Source organism: Psittacula echo (genome assembly GCF_963264785.1).
Source record: "Psittacula echo genome assembly, chromosome: 2".
In the NCBI taxonomy this organism is placed as follows: Eukaryota; Metazoa; Chordata; class Aves; order Psittaciformes; family Psittacidae; genus Psittacula; species Psittacula echo.
Genome location: NC_137737.1, coordinates 56,025,399 through 56,033,707, shown reverse-complemented (window position 1 = coordinate 56,033,707; position 8,309 = coordinate 56,025,399).

Below are 8,309 nucleotides of genomic sequence, written 5' to 3'. Positions count from 1 at the left end.
GCAGGAGTAAAGCAGGCAAATGTAAAACAAAACCAGATTTTATGTAGCAAGTGCAGATTGAGGCAATGTGATAGAGAAGGACAGCTTCTTCAGGAGTTTATGTAGTACTGTAGGGAGTCTGGGGTGACAAACAAGGGATTTGGGTGAGTGCTGCAGTAATGGGCTGTTATGTGTGATGGAAGATGGAAGGGAGGAAAGGAGCAGAGGACACCTATTAATAAAAATAACATATTCCATTTAAGATTTATTGGTAGCTCAGAGCCAGGGAGTCTTTCATGCCTTTGCATTTTTGAGCTAACATTACCCAAGAGTGGGTAGTGGCAGGGATCTGCTATGAGCCATTGAAGTGGAGAATAGCTCCAGCCTCTAATATGCAGAAATGAAAAGACTTTGGTTTACAGAGATTTCAGTCTGAGAAACCTGTACTGTAGTAGCAGAATAGCATTAGTGTTTCTAAAGACACATCTGGTCATTTCTGAACATGCAATATCATGTATCAAAAATGAAATAATTCAGCTGAGGTCTCACTATGGTGGCTATGGATTAATTCAATGCTGGACGAAAAATTAATGGTTGCCTTGGGACTGGTGTTTACTAGCTAGCGACATTCAAAGGAAGGACAGTCCCATCTGGTCATGGGAAGAGCAGTGACAGCGCAAAAAGATAAAGTGATCACAGTGGACAAAGAGCAGGTGATGAACTCACCCCAAAGGAGGGTCAGAAGGGACTGGTTTCATCCTGGAGGTGAAGGGCTGAGTCAATACGAGAGGGATGAAGAGGTAAGGTTGCTGCCATGCAGGGTGTTAATGAAACAAGTACTGTGAAGTTCCTGTTAAAAACAGTGCTGGGAAGTTGGGCATGGTGAGTCACCAACGTAACCTGAGAGCTGGAGGCCCCCCACAGGTTGAGGGTTAACAAACAAGCTAAATTTGAGAGCAGACTTCATTACAGCTGAAGATTGCCTCCAAGGGTAGAGGATACAGGATACACTGCAGATAAAAATGTGACAATAGCAAACAGCTGGAAAGCTGAAGTGCAGGTGAATTTACATTAGAAAGAAGGCAGGTTTTTTTTAACAGTGATGCTGACAAGTGATTAGGGCACACTTAAGAGCAGCAGTATATATTCCCCACACCAAGCCTTGCGTGCAGCTAGTAGACACCTTAGCAGGCCATGGAGGGAAAGAGGCACCTTGGAAGCAACATAACTCACCTGGTTAATTTTTTATATTCCCTGGAAGATGGGATGCGTGTGTCCTGGCTTACATCAACTGCTCCATCAGTATTTCAACAGATTTAGGTAGACGAATGCAGAACCTTGTACTTCCAAATCAATGCTGCTCCCATGACAAATTGAACTTACAGTCAGAAGATGGAATTCCCAAAGGGGTAAGTTACCTTTAATGGACTGTGAATGATCAGAGGTTGCAATTTTCATGGCTTCAGCCTGTGCATCTCATGCTGCATGAAACATGCTGGAGGTAATGCCAGGCAATTTACCTATGGACAGCTCTTCATGCTGGGCAAATATTTGTCTTATCATGGTTTTAGTGTGCCCATCAGCGATAGCTAAATGTCAAGCACAAAATAAAGCAGTGCCACCTGGGAAAGACTCCACGCTCTGCCACATGTTGCTTGGGTAGCTCAAGGTTTTATCAGTATGTTGGGTACAAAGTTCGGCAGTGAGGCAACATAAAGAAATTCTCTGTTTCCAAAGGTGGTGTTTGAGGGGCATTCAGGACATTTGGACACAATGCAGTTCATAGAGTATTAGTATTGGGTATACTGCTCAATAATAATCACTGAGTCCAAGCCCCTAGCTTTCCATCCCCTCTCCCTCTTGTTCCCGATGGCTCTGTGGCTTGTGACACTGATTTGTTCTCTGGTGTTTGAAGCCAAGTTTCTTGTCTAGTGACAGAGTGTCTCCCATCCGGAAGGGGCTGCTGCAGGAAGCCGCAGCTCTGCAGGCCACTGCCGCATTTGGAGTGACCAGGAGGTCGTTCAAACAGAAGAAAACAAAGGCAGTGATCACCCTGCAGTGCACAGCAGCCACCGAGCTGGGAGAGAAGGGGAACAGAAGCGGTACATTTAAGACCCCACAGAGAGGGGAAGACACAAGAAGTACATTTAAGACCTGCATTTTCCTTCATAGTATATTCCTTATGCTTTCTATAAAGTACTTTTTTAAAATCTTATTCTTTCCTCTTTTCCCTTCCCTTCCCACCCCTTCCCTTGCCCCTTCCCTTGCCCCTTCCCTCCCATTCCTTTACCCCTTCCCCTTCCCTTGCCCCTTCCCTTGCCCCTTTTCCTTCCTGTGTCCATTCTCCTTTCCTTGCCCCTTCCTCTTTCCTTGGCTCTGCCCCTTTCCCTTTTCTCTGCCATCTCCTCTCTTCTTCTCTCTCCTCTGTCCCTTTCCTTATCTCTTCTTTTCTCCTCCCCAGTCCTCTCTTATTTCTCTGTACCAAATGAAAAACAGGGACTATGAGGATTCTGCCTGCATATATGGGGAAGCCGGGACAGCAGGAGGGAGGGCTGACCTTGCAGCACAGAGAGAAGTGGCTGCCAGCTCCAGTTTGATGGCAGTCAGTGTTACAGCAAGAAGGGGGAGAGGCAGTTCTTCTTGGGAAAGGATGGAGGGGGGTGGGCAGTGAAGAACAACAAAATGGCAAGAGATTGAGAGGGATGCAGCAGAGCTGAGATCCCTTGTGCACCTGCCTCTATCATGACTAGGTGCAACGTCCCCATTTCTCAAGCAATTGTAACTCTATGGGGAGAGAAGGAAAATCCATGGAGATGATCTGGAACGTACCGAAAATGAAGCCATATTCTGCTGGAAAAGTCTGTAAAACCACAGTGCCGTAATGGGAACTAAGACCCTTCTGTAAGATCCTTGGAGTTATATGTATATTGTGATGGAGCATATCCAAAGAAGAACAATGAAGCTGGTGAAGAGTCTGAAGCACAAGTCTTATGAGGAATGGCTGAGGGAACTGGGGTTGTTTAGACTGGAGAAAAGGAGGCTGAGGGGAGACCTTACCACTGTCTACAACTACCTAAAAGGAGGTTGTAGTGAAGTGGGGCTTGGTCTCTTCTCGCAAGTAACAGATGATAGGTCAAGAGGCTATGGACTCATGTTGTCCCAGAGGAGGTTTAGACTGGATATTAGGAAAAATTTCTTCACTAAAATGATTATTGGAAGAGATTGCTCAGGGAAATGGTTGGTTCACCATCCCTGGAGGTATTTAAAAGATGTGTAGATGTGGCAGTCAGGGACATGGTGTAGTGGTGGACTTCACAGTGTTCGGTTTATGTTTGGACTTGATGATCTTAAGGGTCTTTTCCAACCTAAATGGTTCTATGGTTTTATGATTCTATGATATTCAAAGTCTGGAGAAAGATATTCCCTGTGGACTGAATTAATTCCAGTCTTCACTTGCCACATTCTCTTCATCGTGCTTAACATTGTTACAATGCTAAGGAACAAGAGCAATGTTAAGTACAAGAACCCTGGTACTTATAGGATCAGTGAATAAATAGGTTGGAAGGGACTTCAAGAGGTCAAATCTTCTGCCCAGAGCAGCAAATCACTAGGCAGTAGCTGTTAGGTAGGTTTCCCCGTCTCAATTGGCAAGAACTGCTGTATGAACATTCTTTTTATTAACAATTTGGATCTGCTGTTTCAGGCTCTACCCAGAGCTGTACAGACTCTGGCCCTGACATATTGCAAGCTGTTCTACGCATTCTGCATGCTAGGGCGACTTTAGGACAGGACTATATCGTGACCCATTCTTGCATTAGTGACTCGTCACGTGCCGTGCCAGCCAGCTCAGCTGTGGGCTTTCCCAACCTCACTGCCTCTGCTCCTGCCCCCTTCCGTGCTGCCCTGAAGCTCGCTCTCAGGGCTGATGATCACTCCTTCTCCCTGGACTCCTAACTCAAACTCCACACATTTCTCCTGCCTTGGGCTACATTCTCCTCAACTTCTGCTTTGGTTTAAAAATGGTTTAAAAATATTTCCAAGTGTATACAACATCCTTTGAGTCAGAATATTGTTTGTTGTTGCAGCCTCTGTCCACATGTTAGCTTCCTTGGCCTCCTCTTATGCTTTCTCCCTGTGAAATATTTTACCTTGGAAAGGGCTCTTTGTAACTACTCAAAATAAGGACAGGAAGAAAAGTTCTGGTAGGTTTTACTGTTGTTTTTTCTCCGAAGTATTTGGAAAGTTTTGTGGTGGTTTGGTGGTTGTTGCCTTTTAAAACTTTAATGGCAAATTTCAATACTGAAGCTTTCCATCCTGGTAATGGAGATTTTGCCAGAAAAAGAAGTGGAGGGGAAGCCTGAAGGAGCAGTTACATTTTGTTTTCCAACTTCACTGCATAAACAAACCCTGACATTACCAGCATTTCACTTGCCGAAAAACAATTTGCTAGTGAAGTGCAAGGTCACTTTACTTCAGAATAAGATGAATAAAAGCAAAGTGTTTGCTACAACACAGTGTGCTTATCTTTTCCACTACAGGCCAGAGGACACACTCCAGCCCAAAGGACAAGGAGCCACACACAGGCCTGTTTCTTAGCAGTAGAGCAAAGTATTGCTTTAGCACCAGCAGCACTCTGAATTCAGGTGCATACTCCACATCTTCCTTCACTAAGTCTAATGAAGACTACACTCTGCTAAGAAGGAAGCAGAACCACAACAGCAGAGAGAGGAAAGAGAGTTCAAGGCTTCCAGCTCGAAACTGCTCAACCCAGGACCTCAGTCCTGGTTCTTGGGCTTGTGTGAGGATGCTCTTTGCAATGTCTGATCCATCCCTGTGCTGTATATCAAAAGACTTCCACCACTTTCAGCAGACTCAAGATTAGCTTGATAGCACACTGCAAGAAATACCCAGGAGACGTGCTGCAGCTGGCACTGAAACCCTGCCAGGAGCAGCCGGATGATTATGGACTTTGCTTGAGGGGCATGAAGTTCACTATGGCTCCAGCTTTTGAAATCCTAACTGTGCTCTTGCTGGGAGGTTACTTAGGCTGTGATTTCACAGGAATATCATGAATCACAGCAAAAAGGGTGCCTAAAGTGATACCAAATGTCTATGGAAAGCAGCTGAACCCCTCTTCTAGCTGAGGGTGGAGGAACACTGGATTCACCACAGGAAAGATCATGGATCTCCATCACCAGAGGTTTCTAAGGATAAGGAAAAGAAATTTCTGTCATCAGGAATGACACAGGCTAAGTCAGTACTGCACAAGAACAGAAACTGAGTCCTGCCCAGTCCTGCCCCAGCAGTCCAAAGGGTACTCAGGGTCTGCCTTCCTCTGGTGGCCATTTGGGACTTTGGCAGGATTCAACAGCCCATGCAGAGGCATGAAGGTCTGCTGGAGGTGACATCAGGAATCCTGAGATTACTCTAAACTGGTCCCTCCTGCCTCAGGGGACATTGACCTCGACCAGACAGGGTGGCTGTGCTGGTCAGCATTTGTCTGTCAGAAGCTGTGGAGCCTGACCCGTGGAGCCTAATACACACCACCAGCCACCTCAGCTGCTCCTGTCCAGTGAGAGAGGGGAAACAGGAGGTAGCACAGGAGAAGCCCAGAAACCACAGTCAAGGGCACCCTTAATAAACAGGGGCACAGCTGGAGAAGCAGCACCCTTGGATATGCAACTGTGTATAATCTCCAACTGCATCATACAAGCCACACATTGCCTGACCCGAAGCCTTTGGAACAAATAAGGAAACTTCCAGGAACAACCTGGGATGGGGTGCAATCAGGGAGAAGGGCAACAACAGTTGTGCAACAATCTGCCAAGCATTTGTCTGGGAGAAAATAAGTTCCCAACAGTGCTTGTTCCCTCCCCTGTTACCATCCCCTCCTTCAGAGAGATCTACCCCAAAGAGAAAATATGATAGGTTTGTATTGGGCCTTCTGGATGGAGACTCGACCTAGTGGCAAGGCTGCTAGCCCTCTGTGTGATGCCCGTGCTGGGAAGGCAGCATGTGGCTAGGTTCAATTAAAATGTTCCACAGCAGTGAGACCAATAGGGACCACAGCAGAGACTGATGGGGAACACAGGCACAAGAAGCAGGCTGACCTATTCGCAGACAAATTGGCCTTATAAATAAAATGGATGTGTGCAGGACAAACAGGGAGCTTGTCAACCAAGCAAGCTATGCTGGAGCACTGGGAAATATTTTATTGGGAAATAAAGTCTTAAATGCCATTCTCTGTGCATGGATGGGGGCTGTGTGGCTTTTCATCAGCAAGCCTCACTGCCTGCTCCTGCATATTGACTTGTGGCTGAATGGGAACCTTCAGTTCCCTTCGGTGGCTTTGGAGAGCATGATTGACACCCCGCAGGACAGAGTCTGACTTCAGCTCCTCTGGTGCCCAGAAACACAGAGAGCAGAGCTCAGGGCCATAGGGATATCACAGACAGGATTCATGGCCTGCCAGGCCAGGCTGCAAGAACCCTGGTGCTTCCCACACCTCCATCACACCGTCTCCTCTCCACTGTTGCCATTAGCATGGGGTCAGAGGGGAAAAAAACATTCCCAGGCACTAGGGAGCTAGGTTTTTTCCTAGCTCCATCTTCATATCCTTCCCTCCTTGGTCAGAATCAGCAAAATAATAAATAAAAAAGCTGAATTCCCATATTTTCCCTTCAAGTTTATTCAACCTGTAAATGGATCAGCCCCTCTCACCCTTCCTGAGGATGTGGGAAATGGGGGTGTTAAGCAGGGTCAGCTCCAACCTCCTGAAACCCCAACATAGACCAGGTGGGTGTAAAAAAGGCTCTGCTGACGCCTCCAACCCCACTTGTATGGCAAGTGGGCATTGTACTGGCACTTGTACCAGTGCTAATTACGTCTTAACATTTTCCCTCTGTATTTTGGTGTTTATTTTGGAAAAGCTCCTCCCTGGAGTCATTTTCTTCCTCAGCTTTAAACCAACAACAATAACACTACTGCGCTTGCTTTTCCCTTGGCTGTTCCTCTCATTATTATAACTCTGCTGTTCTGCTCCTGTACAGTCAGCAGAGTAGTTCAATCAGGCTGATGAGTAAAAGTGCATAATTTTATGGCTGCATATCAACTGCCTGTTATTAAACTAATCAATCAGCTTCAGCACAGCTACCAGTAGAGCACGGGAGAGGACAAGGCAGAGGAAATGCTATGCCGTTATTTTTCCAGAAAGGAAAATAAATACCCAATTTGGCCAACTGAATTATTCAGCTTGCCCTTCTTTGGAAGGAGAAAGGACTCCAGTGAGTTATGGAGTAGGTGACCTGCAGCAAGGTAGTGAGGAGTTTTACTGGAGTTTTCACTGCTTTTCTGCTCACCTGCAGTGCTAAGCCATACCATTCAGTGATTGCTATGCTCTGAAGCCCAGGAAAGTCATCAGGTGCTTTCTTATCACATCTCATAGTGACTTACTACAGATGCCTCTGACCTCCTCCAGCAAAGCATTTAGGCATATGTTAATTCAATCTTGTTAAAGCCAGATCGTCACCTGTACCCACTTCTGCTGCACAGCACCCAATTTTGGCCTTAGGCTTAGCAGTCATGGAAGAAGTCAGGGATCTGATTTCCAGTGGCCTTACTCCCAGTAGTTATTTCACCTGATGGCCCTGGTGAGAAATGTGGCAGAAAGAAAACATGCATGAACATCCTTTCCAGAAAGAAAGTAGACTTCTTCATGTATTCCCTACCTGGAAATGCAGAACTGACTTCACACGGGCCATGGTCTGCTTCTGAAAGGCTGCTGAGGGCACTAAGGGCAGGATATGGCTACATTGCACCAAGGAAATCTAGGTTATATGTCAAGCAAAGCTTACTGTTGGAAAGGGGTGAGCGGGAACCAGGACACATTGCCAGGAGGTCATGGAGGTCTTGTAGAGCAAGCACCGATAGGGCTGGACCTGGTGAGGAAGGTCCAAGGAAGGAAGGAAGGAAGGAAGGAAGGAAGAAAGGAAGGAAGAAAGGAAGGAAGAAAGAAAAGAAGGAAAGGGGAAAGGGAGGAAAAGAGGGAGGGAAAGAGGGAAGGAGGAAGGACAAGGACAAGAACCAGGGCAAGCAGATGACTTGCCACTTTTTCCTCTCTCCCAGCAGCTGGTACTCCTTGTGCTTGCTCTCTCAGGCTTGCTCTCTCCATCTCCTACAAATAAACTGAAAAGTTAAGGCTTTGTGTGGTGCATCCTCTAAATGTGGCAGGGCTTTAACCCAGATGTGCATCCTCAGCCCCACAGAGGAAAGGAAGGACGTCCTCAGCCAGCTTGATCATCCTTCCCCAGTTGACTGTATTCACTTATACA